Genomic DNA, 19,134 nt, shown 5'->3' with positions numbered 1-19,134 from the left:
TAGAATCAGGACATGGAGTTTATAATATTGTTTTATGAGAGTCACCTAGAGCTTAACACAAGAAACTGTAGGAAATCTATCTGTAACACCAAACACATAGAATATTTAGTCAAGGGCCTAAATCCACAGCAATGTCCCACGTGAGTCTAGATGAAAACCCAGAGCTCATGACAATGCTTCCCACGAGTCCAACCAGAGGTCCAGAGCCCCCAAGAACTCACACCAGTCTCTTTTGTGGAGGGAAGGCCCAAAGGTCAGGTCGAAGCCAGAAAGTCTATGCCAGCAGGGTGAAGGAGCTGTGCCAGTAGGTTGAGGGTTTTACACTAGAGCCAAGAAGTCACGCTCACAACAAAGACCAGGGCTGTCCTGAAAAGCACCACAGCCATCCTCAGCAACATGGAGGCCCCGAACTTTTATCACAGTAGAGTACCTGCCAGGAAGCCAGCAAGACGAGTTCATCTTGGAGACAAAGCAGCGCATGTCTTCCCCTCAGGAGCCAGGAGACAATGCTCAATGTGAGGAGCAGAGTTTTTCCAGGAGAACCTAAAGGCTCAAACCGCAACATGTAGGAGAATCCACAATGCCTCAACACACCTCAGCACAATAGCTTTTTCTTTTCTACATCTCTACTTATGCTGGCAACTTTCCTCAGGCGCAACATCAATGCTCAGCACCACGCTGATGTAACTCAGCTGGCATTAAGCTGACCACCAGTTCTTAAAACATAACAGATAGCATAGTATATCTTGTTATCTTCACAATAGTTGTCTATTTCATCAGGTACAGCTAAATCAAACCAAAAACATGACACAATAAAACCAATCAGAATAGAATATTGAATAAAGAAAAACAATCAGAACAAAGCAAAACAGTGAAAACAATATTGGACTTAAGAGACAAGACAGAAGGAATCCCCCATATCTGCTATATTGCATACTGTCATCCTCCAGAGAGATGCTCAGACCTCTGGCCCCACCCTGCATAATCAACCAAACAACATAAGCATTTAGTAGCTTTATGTATCTTAGTCTATCAACTCAGCTTGTTCTTCAAACCAGGGTGTTGCCTGGTGGGGAGGATGACACAGAGAGTGTCTGATTCTCAGGCTGCGGTGCTGGTAGGCACACGGGAGGCACTATCTGACTTTTCTCTTCCTGGAACCCACATAGTTCGCACTGCTTACCTGGAAGGCTGGCTGATATTGATTTCTTGGTTGGTCCTCAAGTCCCAGCATGGCCAATTCTTGGAAGACGCTGACTTTTCTCTCTCTGGAGAGTGCGTGGTTTGTGCAACTTACCATGAAAGCTGGCTAGTTGATCTTGGTAACCATTGTTGATTTTCTATTGTTTTCAAGTTCTGTGTCACACTGGTTTGCTTTAATAGGCTTTATTCTGTTTTATTTTGCTTGGTTTTATTCTCTTTAAAATAAAAATAATATTGTCATTTTTACATTGCTGAAATACATTATTAGATAGTGTATTATTTTTAATGAGTTGGATTCTGTTCATGAGCATATTTTTGGTATTTGCATTAATAGTTATGAGGTTATTATAGGTTTTTTTGTATAATCCATTGAATTGTATCTGTGTTGTTCTTGCTGCATAGAAATATGAGAGCTTTCTTTGTAATTTGGAATAGGTTAACTGAGGAATTATTACTATGATTATTGGTATTATTATTATCATTGTTATGGGACAGGTAGAAGTTTTCGGTACAACTATCTAGGAATGTGGTTTTGAAGGAAAGTAGCTCTTCATTGGTTTCCTCCATTTTTTCTGTACTAATTAGTTATTTAATTTATTTAGTAAATTTCTTTATTTGTCCTTTCTATAGCCAGTTAGCTTGATTAATTTTATTTCCAGAAAATGATCCATTTCAAAATTTCTCGACATATTAATTTAGTTGAGAATACCATTGGATATGACACTTTTTGATTTTTCTGTACTTGTTATTTTTCTCTTATCACATCTTATTCTGTATTTATGAAATTTTTGAATCAGTTTATTAAATGGTTCATCAATGTTATTGGCATTCTGAAAAATTCAGCTTTCAATGACGGAATTATGTATTCTTTTTAAATTTATGTTTTCATATTAGTTAGCTTATATTTAACTTTGGTAATTTTCCCAATTTCATTAACTTCTTAAATTGGATACATAATCTATTTTAGAAAATGCTTCTTATTATTAGCAGTGTGGTCTACCCATTTTTCAGTGAACTGTTTTAGCTGTTCTGATGCATATTTTCATTGTCACTATTTTCTAAGAAGTTTTTAGAGTTTGTTTGGATTTTCCTTCTCCTTCAATATCTTCACAGTTTATCATATGCAGAGCTTTATCCTTTAAAATGGCGCGCTTCACATTCATCTCGTCTATAGGTCTGACTTTTATTCCTTTCTCCTTACAGCTTACCTGTTAAAGAGCCTGGAGTATGTGAGTTACCGAGCTTCCTACAACCTAGTTTTGCAATTCATCTTTGCCTTCTACCTCTTATATTCTTTTTGAATTAGCAGTTAGATCAGACCTGGGTTCTGTTCCTTTGGCAAGACCAAGAGAGATGGTTGTTCAGGCACATGAGCTGCTTACTCTTCAGTGGACGGAAGTGTATGGGCATCTCAAAAATTCACAGGATCATTCCAATTCACAGTTGGTATTAATTTCTCCCATAAGACTTCTCAGTATTATAGCGACTCGTCTCCTTTCTCCCAGGTAAGAAATTAGATCTCAAGGACATAGAGAATAATAGAATTAGCATATTTCATAACTACCCATTTACTTTGGCTAACATTACACACATAAGAGTCACAGAATAACTGCAATACTGTGCCAGTATAATTATTAAAATATTCTTGCATATGTTCCTCTAATTATCTGTAATTTTTTAAAGGTTGCACTACATATGATATCTGATACAGCTGTTAAACGTAGGACTGTCCCCTTTTAAACTCACTTACTCACATTACAAGCAACTAGATTTAACATGTACCATCAGTCTGTGATATCTCCTTACTCATTCTGATTTCTGAAGCTAATTTTTAAAATTAAATTTATAAAGAAGTATTTGCGGAACAATGTTTTGTGAGTTTTTGCATACTGGGATAATGACTGTTGTCCATTTTTGCATGCAAGTAATTTTTTCTGAATGTAAAATCTTGAACTTTCATTCTCTTCACTTGGATAGTATAAATATGACATTCCCTTTTCTTTTGGCAGAGAGTGCTGTTGTAAAACATTTTATTGGTAATTTAATTTTTTGCTTTGGTGACTCACTTGATTTTCTAATATAGCACAGGGGGTTTTCTTAGGCAGAATGCATTTCCTTGCTGAGCATTCTCTATTGTGCGGAGGTACCTGAAGTGTTGTTTCAGTGTGAAGTCTTTTTTTATTGGGACGTTTTTGATATACGTAATGGTAACATTTCTCATAAGGAATTTGTTCTTCCACATGGTATATTTTACTGTTTTCCCCATTTCCCTTCCCTCACTTCAACGACCTTTTCTCCTCATTTACAAAACCTCTGTTTGCAGTGTTTCTTTCCATTTCTTGTTCCGCCTCTCTCCTGTTTTCATTTTTTATAAATTTTATGTCAGCAATATTTTTTGAATTAAATATAGTATATTTTTGCCCCCAGCTGTTGTTTGCTTTTTCAAGGGTACCTGTTCTCTACTAAACGTGCCTTTCTTCAACATGTACATCTTCTTTTCTCTTAAGAAACAGTTTGTTATGTTTGTTTGTTCTTGAATTTTTTTTCCAGTTTAGTCTTTAATTCTAAAATGAGATTTTCTTTTCTTTTACATTTTTTCTGGTGGTCTTATATTTCATTTCTGGCATTTTAGAATTGTAATTTGTGTTGATCTTATAGAATCATGTTATTAGCTGTTATTACATTTTTCACATATCAAATATAACATGCCATTATTTGTTTTTGTTTTTGGTGCCTAAGATTGAACTCACAACCAAGCAGGCACCTATACCGCAGAGCTAAACCCCCGGCCCATGCCATCATTTTAAATTGATACAGTGTTTTTTTCAATTTCTTCACATTCATTAGTTTGTTTTGAAATAATACACTATCCTTATGTCCCGTATTTGAGCATGTCCTTTGTATAAAGACGGCATATTTCTTTCCCTATTTTCCTATTTTCTCCCCTTTCCTTCCTTTACTTCCTGTTTTTGATATATTTATTTTTCATCAGTAAATGAAATTAATTTTTCAGAAGGAGATATGAATCAGTGTAGCTGTTTGAATTTCAAAGCATTCTCTCCTTTTTAAAAATATGTTTCTCTTTTTTTATAACACTGTATTTTCATCTGTTTTAACTACATTCCTATTAGGAAGGATATTCATGCAGTAATTAATCTTTCAAGGGGAGAGCAAATGTATCCTACTTACTCTCTTCATGGACAGATTTTTATAGCCTAATAAACTAGAGCACAGCCTTGCTTCAACACATTTGGGAAAGAAAAAGAGATGATTTCTGGCTGCATGTGGGAATTAGTTTCGTTTCTCCTAAATCTCAAGATGAGACAAGTATTTGGGTACAGGAAGTTTGTTTGTCCAGTGATTCCATGAAATGATACGAGGTAGTGGGAAGAGTGAGAGAGCTCATGAGTCAAACCAATCAGGAGAGAAAAGATGAAGTTGCATTCTGCTCTGTGTCTGGGAAGCACAGAACACCACACATCAAAAGGATTGGAACCCGATTTTCCCTGGGCACATCAACTCTTCTCTACTCCTGGGCTGTATTTGTTTTCGTACCAGTCAAACTCCCGTCACAATGAGAAAGGCACTGGGGTTAGGATGTATAGATAAACCAGGCACATTCTCAGGGGGCGCTGAGATCCAAGAGGAATAATATTATTCACCAGAGCTACAATGAAGCCAAAGGGGAGCCAAGGAGCTGTGAACAAGCACCAAGCAAGCCTACTACAGTATAACGTGGGGATCAGAAGGCAACATGTCCTCAGGACAAGATCATGAAAGGATCTTACTTACTAGGCTATAATCAAGATGCTGAAACTCATAACTCTGGTGATGAAGGGATCCACCTTTAGTGACTTTTGTCCTTGTTGAAACAAAATATCCAACACTCAAATTAAAGGAGGGAAGGTTTATTGTAGTTTACAGTGTGTAACAGTTTCAATTCATAGTTGACTGACTCCAAGGAGTGTGGCGTGGGAGAGGAGCATCACAGAGTAGATACAGTTCATGGTGGGCAGAAGGCAGCCAAGCAAGGAAGCAGTAAAGAAGCAGCAGCCAGCAGCATCCTGTTCTCCCAGCAAAGTCCTACTTTATGCTAGACCATCAGGTTGTCAGAACAGATCTGCTAATGGCATCAGCCCAGTCAACTTGTATTCGGATAGAGCTCCAGGGCACGAATTGAACTGCACCAGAATGATGCCCAGGTACTAAGATCTACATCTTTAAAATGAAGTAACATTTGAAGAGTGGAACCAAGAATGATCACGGGTTGGACTGTGAACTCATCCAACACAGATCTAGTACTGAAAACCTAAAAAAATGTTAGAAACAAAGTATAAAATGGTATGATAGTTTTGGGGGAGTAGGTTCAGGGCAATAGTTAAGGGCAGTGGCCTTTGTGATGGATGGTGGCCATCTGTGGTGATGGGTGAAGTCAGATAAGAAACAATGGTTTTGATTGGCTAGTATAATTAAAATTGAAGTGGCTTCGACAGATGTTTCTCATACTCTGCCTAAAATTGTAGAACAAGTACCATGTCTAGATTTGGGGATAATACAGCGTTGTGTCATTTCTATAACCAATGTACCACCCAGAACAGTGGTTTGCTCACGGCATGTTTCCTAACTGGCTGAAAACTCTCTAACCATCTTAGCAGTTTCATTCAGTCTGGCATAAATAATGCTAAGTGCTCGTTCATGTAAACTGCACTTGACAAATCGGTGTTAAATGTTTTATGATTTATTATACCTGGCAATATTTACTAAACCCATTTCACTCTTTAAAAAGTAAATCAAGAACATATTTTCAGGAGGTGTGTGAATTTTAAATCACTTTCACCCACATTAAATGGTCTCATTTAATTTAATGAGAATAGTCTCATTTCCAGTAGGAAGTTCTCTTGTGTTTTACTACTCCAATACCGAAAAGAAGGAGTCAAGTTTATATTCTAGCAAAAGGCTAGAATTCCATCTACCCTGGACTCATGTTATATTGAAAATTCCATCCTGCATTGATTACTGGTCTCAATAAACACATTATGAATGCTTTTATGGTGCTAGTGCTTGTGAATTATTAAAAATATAAATTTAAAAATACTTAATATTGCCATATGATTGCTTTAAAAATATTTAATATTGCCATATGTTTGCTCCCTACTCTTGCCCTCATTTTAGAGTTGATTAAAATGATACTGTTAGCCTCTTAGTATTCCAACACTCTTGAGTTACAGTAGAACTAAGCGATATGCATAATTTTAAAGAACAGCAAAGCAAGCCTGGTTTGATGCATTCCAGATGACTTGGTGTCAGGCAAAGTGATCTCTCAATCTCGAGGCCGTGGATGCTCAGGGTGGGCAGTGAGGACGGCACATTTACTTCACACGGAACACCCTTGCCAAGCTCTGACACTGAGGATTGAAAAATGCATGAAACTGGGAACAGTGAGATGATGTCTATGGACTGGAGATAAGTGTGTGTTCATGTGTACGTGCACACGTGTGCTGAAGAGCGGGACCTTGACGTAATTAACTTTCACTATAATAGTATTGAAATAGTATTTTCTTAAGCCTTGAAATTCAACTAAGAGTTCTGAATGTTCAAATTATTTTGAAATTAACAATTATTTTTAATGTGTAAATACCACGATGAAGTAATACTATGATGAGGTAAAAAGACTATTCTATGCACATTTAAAGCATTTAGACAGGACAAGGAATTCCTCAAAAAGGAGTCATCCAGCAAGAGGAGACAGACAGTTCCGATATCTACCTGTGGTGGCTTCCTGGTGGCAGCGTGTTAGGTAGAACCACATTTCCCAGTTCTCTTTTTTGTCTTTTTCCAAGAAGAGCAGGATGATGGGAGAACTGTAGGAGATTAGGAGGGCTCCTGTGGCTCCCGTCTTGTGGCTGATCTGTGGACCCCCTCAGTGGCCTGAGGCAGTAGCCAGCCTGTGACTGTCACACGTTCCCCTCAATCTTCCCTCAGCCTCTCCAGCTCGGAGTCAGCTACTAGTACTTAGCTCTGTAACAAAGGAGCCTGGCTCTCCATCCCATTGATGTCGGGCAACGAGAACGGACACAGCTTCCAGTTTGTCCTTTCAGGGCTCTGGCTCATGCTTGTGGATTCTTCCTTTTTTTATATCTACCTTCCCTTCCTTCTCTTCCTAATTGCCTGCAAGGTGCACTGTGAATGGCAGGTCAAATTTATAAGGAGTGTGTGTGTGTGTGTGTGTGTGTGTGTGTGTGTGTGTGTGTGAGAGAGAGAGAGAGAGAGAGAGAGAGAAAGAGAGTCAGTGTTCATTCACAGAAACAGAACCATAAGATGTCCATATGCATTTGGCCCTTCATATCAGTAAGTTCTATATGTGCAGAGTCAACCAAACTCAGATGGAAATAATGACACAGCACAAGAACTTGTGTGTATCCTGAACATGTGAACATAAGAAGATATTTTTCTTACAAGTTCCTATTTATATGATATTTGTGCTAAGCTAGCTATTGTAAGTAGTCTAGAGACGACTTACAGTGCATAGGTTAGAGGAGACACTATGGCATGTTACATAAGGGATCTGAACCTTCATGGATTTGGAGGCATTTACTGGCTTCAGCAGCCATGTTTTGTGGCTACCAAGAGATGACCAGATATGTATATACATATCTATACATATGGACATATGTGTGTCCATGTGCATGTGTCCTGTGACCGCTGACTGATACACCATCTCTCTACGTCACACTGGTATTGAGGTTTGACCTGAAGGCTCTGACTTGCCGTTACTGTTGGTGTGGTTGCCACGCATCCTTCATTTCATTGTGGGTGATCTGTATTCATGCAAATGTCCTGCAGTCACTTTCTAGTACCTTCCTTAAGAGACTCCTTTAGGAGGCCTGCAGTTATAACCTCTGAGAAGCTTCCGCAGCCTCTTTAATACACTTTCCTCACTCATCTTACCCACTGGTGTCTCTACCGAGAAGTCTACACCTACCAAAGGAGATTAGGCTCTAGACAGTGGCTGTGGGAACACTGTCTTTATTCTGTGATGTGTACTTTTGATTTTAGGGAAGAAAATCCAGACAGGAGTTTTCCAGTGGTCAGTCCTGAGAACTTGGTTTGAATTTGCAAATCCAATTCTGTTTAGTCGTGCACAAGGAAAGTTGGCTCAGATCTCTCATGGTGTCCTTTTCATTTTGATCTGATGTTTGGGATGCAGTATGCAGTGGGTGTAGGACGCTAGACCTGAAGGACTGGACCGTCCATTTCTTTGCTACCTTATCACTTAGAGGAGGGGACATTTGGAATTTCATTAATAGATTGGCTTATATATGACCAAACGTAGAGTAACCCAGCTTTCTCATCCAAATCCACATTGGCTCAGCAATGCTGACAGTAGCCAAAATTGCTTGTGATTGCAAGAGCGATTACCTTCAGCCACAGGGCGCAGGTCTGCTCTTTCTCCTCAGCTGACAGGATGCTCAGCCATTACTGCGGTGGGAGGCATCCTAAGGTTGCCAAATGTTTTCAGCCAGATGTGAAGGCATGCTGAGCTTGCGTTGGTTTGGAGCTTCTTGAAAGCCAATCCAATTTCTAAGAATTTAAATCATAACAGTTCACTTTTACAAAGTGCTGATTCAGGCTCAGTGCCAAGCCTTTTACAGGCATTTTCTCATTAGAGCAAGTCTCTGAGGAAGGTATTATTATCCGTGTGTTAGAACGGAGAGTGCTGAGGACTCAGGGGGTCTGAGAGTCACGTGGCTAAGAACTGAGGAGCCGGGATTTGAACCCAGAACGCTGAACCTCAGGCCCCCATGCACAGTCATAGGTGCTGTGGAAAGGAGTGAACACCCCACCTTGCTGATTCACAGGACGTGAACAGAAGCGGGCTCTGCTCTGTCCCTCATCTAACCTCCACAAAGCTGAAGATTTTCTCATGGTCAGAGAATAGACCATGAAAGACGTAAATGTGTATTTATTATTTTCCAGTTAAAGAAGAAGAAAAAATAAAATTGCCTGGCAAGTGAGTGGCCACCACCTGAGCACCACCCGGCTCTCTGGCTGGAGTCTGGACTCTGGCAGGACAAAGCATTAGGGGGAGGGTGGCATTTCCCTGAAGTTGTACTTAGCGGATGGGGAAGCTATGCATGCACATTTTCTCAGGCTACTAAATTACTACTAAATTAGGGGGCAGGCGCAAGAAAGGATGAGCTGATGCCACTCCTTTTCAGTGAGGCAAGCAAGCAAAAACATCCGGTCCTCGGGCTCTCGAGAAGTCTATTAAATGCCCTGGTACCTAACCAGCGAGCACTGTTTCTGCTCCATGTTAAGCTGTCAGGGCTCGTTCTGCTGAGCAGTGGGCGCGGAGGAAAGCCAGGCCCACAGGCTGCCCGCCGGCCCACAACAGCCTGGCCCTGCTGCTTCTCATTAATGTTTCATTGCCTTCTCATGGATAATGAAACAAAATCAGTATAAGGACTCTCACTCGACTTCTGACTTAGGGCTTTCGGCATCCTTTCCATCCTTCAGATCTGTGAGAACTAATGAGACAGATCCCAAAGTCAGGATCGCAATTTGAAGTGCTAATGTACAAGCATAGTATCTCAGTCCCATCATTCTGCTAAAAATTCCGTTTCCTCCCCTAACATATAGAAAGCATCTGTGTTAGATGCTGGGGTAGCTAAATTCCGCGTGTTCCTTCACCCAGTGAAGTCAGAGTCTGCACAGGAGACCCCCGCTGTGAATGACCTGCAGTCCTCTGATGGCTGCAGGTGTATTGTTGGAGCGCTTGGTGGAAACCAGCACCTCTGTCCAGGGGAAAGGATTTCAGAAGCAGATGCCTGGGCTGAATTTTGAAGGGTTCAAGGGAAAACAGGCTTTGAGGATTTGGATGACTTGAGTTGTGTATAAACTAAGGGCCTGTGTGGAGGCACGGCTAGAACCGCATGGAAAAACAGACTGGAAGCTAAGAGGAATCTTGAATGTTGTGCTAAATAATTTTCATGATGTGGGAAGGGAAACCACTAAATGAATGATGATTGGAAGCAAGGGGGAGACACGATAAGATTAATTTTTTTTATGGTAAACTCACAACCTCACGCTTGCCAGGCAGGCGCTTGTGCAGCTGAGTTAAACCCCCAGCCCCTGGATTAGTATTTTAAGATGCTCTCTTGGCAGCAATGTTGAGGGTAGATTGGAGAATCCAGACTAGGAGATCAGTTAGAAGCCTTTGCTTTATTAATTGAATGATTTCAATGAGCAGAACCCATGGCCTTATGCATGCCAGGCAAGTGCTCTACCATTGCACTGCGTTGCAAGCCCAAACCTTTGTGTTGTTTTTGACCAGACACGATGGGAAAAGGAGTCAATAAGCAGACTAAAAATTCAGAGAGATCAGAAACTACTTGTGGGGGGTCCAGGATGGAGAATGTTTGCATAAGAAATTCTGGGCCATGGCGGTGGTAAGGGGTTTCATGAAAGAGTGACCAATAGTGTTAAAAGTTGTGTGCAGGCACACCTGAAAAACTGACAAGTAACTCCTGGGTGTGGCATCTGGCAGAGGCCTGGCGACCTTGATGAGGCTGGTTTCAGGGGCTGAGTGCAGAAGACTGGATGGGTTAAAGAGGGCGTGGGAAATGAAGATGTTGGGAAATTAGCAAGGACTGTTATTTTTGAAGGCTTAGCTGTGATGACTAAGATGACAGGGTTTTATTTTTCATTTTTAAAAACAAACAACAAAAAAATGGAAATTGCTGTGAAAATGGAACTGAGTCAGCTCCCTGTTTTCTTGCTAGTTTTGGCTCTTTAAATCCCAAGGACACACTGCAGCTTCAGACCATTGGGCCAGTTGGACTCTGTCACCATGACAATAACTATTTCTTGTCAAGGGCAACTGTCTTGATCATTTTTCTACATTTATGCTGGAAACCCAGCTCCTCCCCTTCCACTGAACCTCCTAACTCACTTGGTCCATGCGTGTGCCTTGAATTATCCTCAGCACTACTGTTGACCACATCTCACTTCTTTGGCTCAAGTTTGGAGTCTCCTCACTCTGGGTCCTAAACTGTGGACAGACTCTCGGAGGTCATCCAGGGTGCAGTTCTACCCGTGCCTACGAAAGAGGCCAAGATGTGAACCTTTCCCAGGTTAGCGGCCTCCAAAATGAGTATCAGGTGGCAGCAGACAGCAGTAGGTAAAGAGTCAGAACTCCATGATTGGACTATCTGGGTTCAAACCCTGACTCTGCCACCTGCTAGCTATGTGACTTTGAACTCATTTGTTTGACTCAGTTTCCTCACCTGCTGTATGTAAATAATAACAGAACCTATCAAATTACATTGTTAAGGATTAAATGCATTAACACAGTAAGATGGTTAGAACCTATTTGGCACATAGTCAGCCCTCCTGCTTGTCTGTATAAATAGGACAAGCTCCATAATCAGCTCCAGTAAGATTTTACCTTTTTGCTGCCCTCTGGTGGCCATTAAACATATTGGAGGACTTCAACCATAAAAGTTGACCCGTTGTGTGCTGGACAAAAATGTAGATCAGAAGACAAAAATGATGACAATAAGTGAGTGCTCATTTTATTTAATTCTCCAAGTAATTATACTGAATCAGAATCATTATTCCTTTTTGTACAAAGAAGAAAATTGGCACTGAGAAAAGCTTATCTGAAATAAAGTATTTGTATATTAAATATATATCGTATGCACTCAAGCCTTATTCGTAACCAGGGTTTCAATGTAAAAGAAACAAAAATTTAGTTGTTTAGTTTAGTTTAATTCAGTTCAAGAAACATTGTAATCTGATTTTGTTCCAATTCAATGGTTTCATAAAACATACAGTTTTGGCCTTAAAAAGAACTGCTTGATTAGTATTTTTTTTTTCCCCCTGGCCACTGGGAAAGTTGGTTCAGTTCAAGGTTTAGTGAAACATTAACACTGGGGTTTAGTTCTATTTGACTATTGATTTGGAGTTAGGTTTGGTTCAAGTTCTGTTTCCAGGAGTCTGGTGAATTTTATACTGATGGACGTCTTCAGGAAACAGCCAATGGCTAACAAGAAGGCACTGGGCCTCTTTCATCAAAAACATTTCCATGGCCCTCTGGTCTGGACTCATATGATATCTGGTTCTCTTTAAGTTGGCTGTCCTGAGACAGAATAATAATGCTAAACATAGTAGTGAGTGGGGATTTTGCAACACTGACAAATGATCTCACTTTGCTGGATAGACTTCTAAACTCACAAACTCATGAATTTAGTCACACATTCTAAGATTCTAAGTGATCCTACCTCACAGATGGATGGAGTCTGCAGGCTTCACGCTTGCCGTTTTGTCCTTAGTGAAGCAGCACAAAAGCAGCTGCTTTATATATAGAAGCTATCTTCCTGGGATGTTATCATTTTTCGATTTAAAATTTTTTCAGTTCGGATGTTCAATTTCATTACATTCAGAATCCTGAATGTTTTTGAGAGAACTGTGTTCTCGATTTTATACAGCTATTTAATAGACAATGAGGACTCAGTTTATGGAAAGATGTTTATAACCAAATTAACTGGAATATATTCATTCGGTTGAATAAGGGATGCCTGAATTAAGATTTCATTTGTATTCGAATAGTGGTTCATACCTCAGAGCAAAGAGAGGAATTAGGGAGCTGGGATCTGAGAGTGTCAGCTGAATTGTGGTTTTTATGAAATCAGAATTGTAGTTAACATTTTTTGGCACAAACCATATGCCAACTCTCCGTCACAGAGGTACTATAATTATTCATTCAATAGTTGAGAAAAACAAAGCTTAGAGGAATAGAGTAACTTGTCCAAAATGTGCCCGGGAACACAAAATAGGATTTTGAGCTCAATAATTTAACAATTCTAGCAGATTTTCTGGTAGTCAGGAATTGGATGCAACTATAAATTAAGATCAAGGCAAAGAAGAAATTCAGACACCCAGCAGACCAACAAAAATCAGAGCATGTGCAGAAACCAAGAGTCAAGAGAAGTCAAGGGTCAGAACCTTTTCATGTAGATGAAAACCAGAGAGAGGGAGAAACTAGTCTGATGATAAAAGGAGAAGAAATAAATAAATGCGGCTGGACAAGACAAGGGGGCTGGAGAACAGGGCTTGATTGAAAGGTATTTTCCATCCTAGCCAGGCTCTATCCTCACAGACAGGAACCAACTTGATACAGTACTGGACTCATTCAACGTCATGGGGGGGGTGTAGATCCATTTAGCCAGAAATAAGAAATTTATAGTAAGTAAAGGTCCCCAAAATTTTTCAATTTTATCTCATGTCATTTAGTTCAATTCTCCGTTCAAAGTGGGAATTTCTTTGTATGGCATCTCTGGTCAGGTTATTCAGTCTCTGCTGGCATGTTTCTGGGAGTGCTAAGTCCACCTTTTAGCTAGCTTCTCTCTTTTGTCCAGCCTTCTGACTTCTGCAACATTCTCTCTCTCTAGGCCTGAGTTCATCTTTCTGTGTGCTATCCATTGTTTGACTCTCTCAGTGCCCACACAAGAGTTGTGCATCTGATTTATTTCACTTAACATTGTGGTCTCAAGGTGCTACTCTGTTTTTTTTTTTTTATGTGAAAATAGTGAAAACGCTTTAAAAGGAAATGAAAGAGTTTTTTTTTTCTATTTAAAGAGAAAGAAACAAAAAATACATGGAGAAAAAAAGGGTAGAAATAATACAGAATTACAGAAAAATAAATGGTAAGAAATCACCAGTTGATAAATTACATATTTTCATCTTAGAAATAGTTGTTCAGGTTACAAAATTAAAGTATGTAAAGTGACATTCAAATAGTGACACTGCCAACAGTTCTGCTCAATGATCTAATGAAAACTTAGTAATATGGTTATCAGTCCTACACACTGTTTTTTATCTTAAAGAGGGCAAGATTAAACATAGCAAAACAGAACAAAACAGTTCAAAAAGAAACAATTTAAAGAAATACAGATTTTGGGCTGGAGATTTAGCTCAGCGGCATAAGCACCTGCCTTGCAAGTAGGCAGTTGTGAGTTTGATCCCTGGTACTGATAAAAAACAACAACAAAAAGAAACACAGATTTCAAAGCAAGTCCACTGGAGATCTGCACTGTTTATCTAATTGTCTCTAGTTTCTTACCAAATAGTTGTCCCCACTTTCATGCACATTAAATACATACTGCATATTATAGAACTAATCAGATCATTGCAGGATGATGAAGGCTTTTTAGGTCTTCAAAATCTGACATTGGGGAAGACAATAATAACTACCATAGTGTCTCTCATTCTCTTTGTAGTAGCTGTCCTTATCTTTACATTTGCTGAAATTGAACTTAAGAGACTAGACTAATATCACTCTGATCAGTGAATAATAGTATTGCTATATTTTATATCATAATGCTACAGAATTAGCATTGGGTTTCTTAGTGTCTCTTCTTCGTCAGAGTATCTGTTCATTACATCTTGCATTATATAATCTGTTCTTGTAAATAGTTTAAAAAAAATCTTCCCATGTGTGAATTTCTACATGTATATCTATCCTCTCTGTATTATAGGGAAAGAGTTTTTAAAAATCCAAACTACAAAGTCGTCCCAGAAATAGAAGAGGTGAAGTAACCTCAAGAGCTCACTGGAATATAATTTGAGGCGAGAAGAGCTATCACCTCCAACCATAGCGAGTATGGTAAGAGTCAGAAGGGAAATGAAGCCGGAGAAAAAGCTAAGGAAGGAAGACAGTGAACACACCATCAGGAGACACCGCCCACGTTTCCAGGTGTTTCCTCCAGGTCAGAGTGCCACCTGCTCTGTGCTCTCTCTCAGGATGGGAGAGAGAGCTGCAACGATTCTCAGCTCCACTCAAACCAGTACGGTGTATCACATCAGGGACTGAACAAGCAGGATCTTAAATTCCAATATGGGGTACACAGAAAAGTGGTTTTTACTTTTTGCTGTGAAAGGAAAACCTGTATTGAGCACCCACACTCACTGTAGTTTGTTTTTCTCACCTTGTTTTTTATTTCTGTCAAATGAAAATAGTACATTATAATTTCATTCACTTTATTCAGCAGATCTCACTCTTCCTCCAAGTCACAATGACCATGGAATAAAGAATTTTTGAAAAATTCAGGACACAGAGGCAGCCAGGACGGTGCAACTCAGGGCACCCAGGAAAGAGGACTTGCGGAACTGCTTCAGAAAGCGTCAAGGATGATGAGATTAGCGTGTTTGAAGGGAAGCGGAGCATTTTGAAGGGGATTTGATGTGTTCTTTATTGTAATACATTTTGCTGTTGATGTTGCTGTTGATGTGTCCTTTATTGTAATACATTTCAAAACCTTAAGGGCTAGGGATTTAGCTCCGTGGCATTAGTGCCTGTCAGGCAACCATGAGATCATGAGTTTGATCCCCTGTACAAAAACAAAACAAAACAAAAAATAAAATTTTAAACATATTACACCTTATACAAATATTAAAAATAAAACTAAAGTTGAATGTTATAGTTTGAATGTTTATGTCCCTTCTAGAATTCATGTCCTTCTCAGTGCTTAACGAGGAGACGCCGTTTTGGAAGCAGAAATCAAGCCTTCAATAGATACTACACTGGGTGGTCCCTTGATGCCGAACTTCCCCGTCCACAGAAGTGTGAGCAGCAAATTTCTGTTCATAAATTACACAGTCAGCGGTATCTTGTGCTAGCAGTGCAAACAGACTAAGCCAGTGTCTACCGTTTATTAACTTTCATCTCACAGTGGTTACCTGTAGCAGCTAACCACTATCTTTCCCATTCATCCACTTAATCCACAAGCATTGACTTCTCATTTAGAGCCAGTGGGTGTCCAAGCTGTGTTTTGAAAGTGGTCAAATTAAACAACACACATAGACTGAAGGCTTCTTGATAAAGCTGGCATTGTGCTAAGTAAATCAACAAAATCCAATCGCACTGTTAAAGAATTAGCTGTGACCAGCAAGTAAATAAATATTTATAATATAGAATGTTAAATATTGTACTAGAAGGTCACACTCTTCTTTTTTCCTTCCCATGGGCTGAGACACCTTAAATCTGGAAAGAGCCTCATGCTCCTTTAGCCTGGGCTCTAAAGAATTTTTCCTTCTGAACTTACTGGGCTTTGAGGTCTCCTCCACTCTGCAGGGTATTGCCTCCAAAGAAGACAGAGTGGGCTTGAGGGTAGTGAGGTCCCTGGAGATGTATGCAGACAAGGATTTGCAAGTGGCTGTTTGAGTGTGTGTCTGTGTACGTGTGTGCTTGTGTATGGATGTGCACACGCAAAGCTTCCAGATAGCCCAGTCCTTCTGGTGAATTACTCGTCAAGCTATGAGTGACCCCTACAGTAGAGCGCTGGAGAATTAGCTGAGCCTGGGAGTGTGAGGATGATGGGGTAAGGGGAACTTGAGTGCTGTGGTCCATGAAGATAGAAGCATAAATTTTTTTTTATTAAAACAATCTTGAAATTGTTGGCAAGCCCATAAAAGGGCTTAGTTAGAGCTGTCCTGGGGCAGCTTTTCTTTGAGTTCAGTTTATTAATGTAGTTTTATCATGGCTTTTTATTAAGAAACATATGGTACTTTAGGCCATTTAACACCAAAGCAAAAGCTTCATAAAGAAACATTCTGAACACCAATATAATATAAACTTGTACTGTTGCATTTTACAGAAAAGCAAGTTATTGGAAGGTTTGCGAACAGTTCTCAGTATTTTCTAACATTTGCCAATGAGATATTTTATTTTCATTCAGAAACATATATTAAGCCTTTCAAGAGGGAAAAGAAGAATTTGAGCATAAAATATATGCATGTGTATTTGAAGAGGATGCAAATTTGGCAATGGAAAGATTTTATATTATGGTTTCTGTCTAGATGTCCCCTCACAGCCTCATGCGTCATAGGTTCTTTTCAGAGGCAGGTGAATCTAGAGTGTGTGATTGATTTGTAGTGCAACGCTGGAATCAAGTGTGCTGGGATCAAGTCTGTGAGTGCCGTACCCACCTAAAGGCTGATGGCCTGCATTAATTTTGCTCTCTTCCATTGCCTGGAACTGTGGCCACTCTGCCATGTACCACTCTGTCTTAGAGCCAGCCAATTATGGATTGAAACCTCTGAGAACTGTGAGCTAAATAAACCTTTCCTCCCCTAATTTTGGGTGTCAGATATTTTGTCTCAGCAATGAGAAAAGTAACTAAGACATCATTCAAATCCCAAAATGCCTTTTTTGCCTTTTGAAGCGTTTTCTCAAAGCAGTTGAAGAGGTTGGCTTCTGTGGCTGCTCAAATTTAGGATATGGATATATAAGATGAAATCCTTCCTTTTTTTTTTTTTTTTGTTTTTTACAAAGAAATGTGGGCCAATGAGAAAAAGAGCCTTGCAGTTGATCTTATTTCCTATTTTTCCCCATTGCTGTCTCCTGGTTCAGAGGTAAGGACCTTTTCACAGGAATGTTACTCACCTGAAGGACCCCTCTTACCCTCTCTTAATCCTCAGTGAGTGTCATCCCATCAAGTCACTTGACACTCAATGTCTCTTGACACTCTGGAGGCAGCTGTCTAGGAACTTCCAGATGCCAGGGCTGAGTTAAGCATGCCAAACCAAAGATGATGAGCATCTAATGGTAGGTTGCTCATTGAAGGGCCAGAACAGACTCATGGAATCTCAGCTCTACAAGGGTCACCTATGCGTTAATTTGTGCCTGGAAGACTCAGATTTTCACTTGGGGAGACCTTGTCATCCAAGGGACATTTGGCAACAGGTGGAGACATTTTTGTTGTCAGAACAGAAGAAAGGGGTACATTGGCATCTAGTGGGGATAGGTAAAGAATGCTGCTCTGTGTCCTATCATGTATAGCATTGCCCCTGTGCCAACAAGACATCCTGCCCCAATTGCTAGTCACCCGGCTGTTGAGATGTCCTGCCCTACATTAATTCAGGAAGGTGCCTGCTGGGTGTGCAGCGGTGTGTACATGGTCGAAGCGAGGGCTATTGCTTTCATTCTTCTGCTCTATCTGCTTTATCTTAGAACCTTACCTTGATCATGTCTGAGAGTCCTCTGAAGCACTTCCTCAACTCTGCTCAGTTGGCCACCAAGGAAAGGAGCTGAATTTTCAAGTAATTAGGCAGAGACCTTACAAGGGTAGACATGTGTCTTGGTTGCCATTTGAAGAGTTTAAAATGAGACAAAGGAGACAAAGTAAGTGGAATGGACTTATGAAAAAGGAGGGAAAATGGGGCTTTGGGTCCCTGAGGAGAAAGAACTTACCTTCCTTCTAAGATGGGTTGCAATCCTACTGTGTCTGAAACTAAAATATTGCAATGAAAGGCATCATCACCCACCCTGGTCAGTGGAGGACAGAACCTGACCTGGACCGAATAAGGGATTCTGTGGGTCAGCTCTTGAGTGCCCTCAAACCTGTACTCTTGAGGCCACAGTACAAGTTGTTATGTTCTTCCTGAGTCACCTTTCCCAACTGATGTCCACCAATGGCATGCCCTGTTGATCCAGGTGGTTGGTGATGTTGTCTTCAAGAAATGAGAGCACATCATGAGCAGTGGCAGAAGAGCCCAAGCTCAGATTTTCAGTGATATCATCTAACATAAAAATTGACAGATTTATTCTGTCAATTTATTTATTTATTATAATTTATTCTGTCAATCAGCAAAATACTGTCCTGGATTCTGTGGAAGAGATTGTATAGAGGAATGTATCATAGCCCTTGCTTTCAAAGACTCGTTTGTATAGAACCTTGAAAGATGGTAAGACTTTGACAGGTGGAGAGATTAGTACCTAAAGGAAGTAGCAGAGCACATGCTTGTTTGAGGAAGCACAATTAATTTGGCATAACTGAAACAGACAAGATTTTCAGGGCAACTATAAAAGCAGAAAGGCACTGAGAGCTGAGCATAGAGGACTTGAGCAGCCGAAAGAGGTGCATGCACTTT

At 40.1% G+C, this 19,134-nt stretch overlaps 1 long non-coding RNA gene across 3 annotated transcripts; it reads left to right on the top strand.

Annotated features, from left to right (window-relative positions):
• The first annotated feature begins 2,133 nt into the window (after positions 1–2,133).
• LOC134477783 (uncharacterized) lies at positions 2,134–15,683 on the top strand. 3 transcript variants are annotated; one of them, XR_010049975.1, is made up of 3 exons: positions 2,134–2,708; positions 14,742–14,869; positions 15,252–15,683. It is a non-coding gene; the product is annotated as an uncharacterized LOC134477783 (long non-coding RNA). The 3 variants fall into 3 exon arrangements; XR_010049976.1 differs by having other exon boundaries at positions 14,742–14,972; positions 15,255–15,683; XR_010049974.1 differs by having other exon boundaries at positions 14,742–15,683.
• Positions 15,684–19,134: the final 3,451 nt, after the last annotated feature.

Source organism: Cavia porcellus, unplaced genomic scaffold (genome assembly GCF_034190915.1).
Source record: "Cavia porcellus strain 051 isolate PalLab524CR breed Dunkin Hartley unplaced genomic scaffold, mCavPor4.1 scaffold_10, whole genome shotgun sequence".
NCBI classification, from domain to species: Eukaryota; Metazoa; Chordata; class Mammalia; order Rodentia; family Caviidae; genus Cavia; species Cavia porcellus.
Note: the sequence above shows the minus strand (reverse complement) of the source record. Positions and strands in the feature narration are given on the sequence as shown.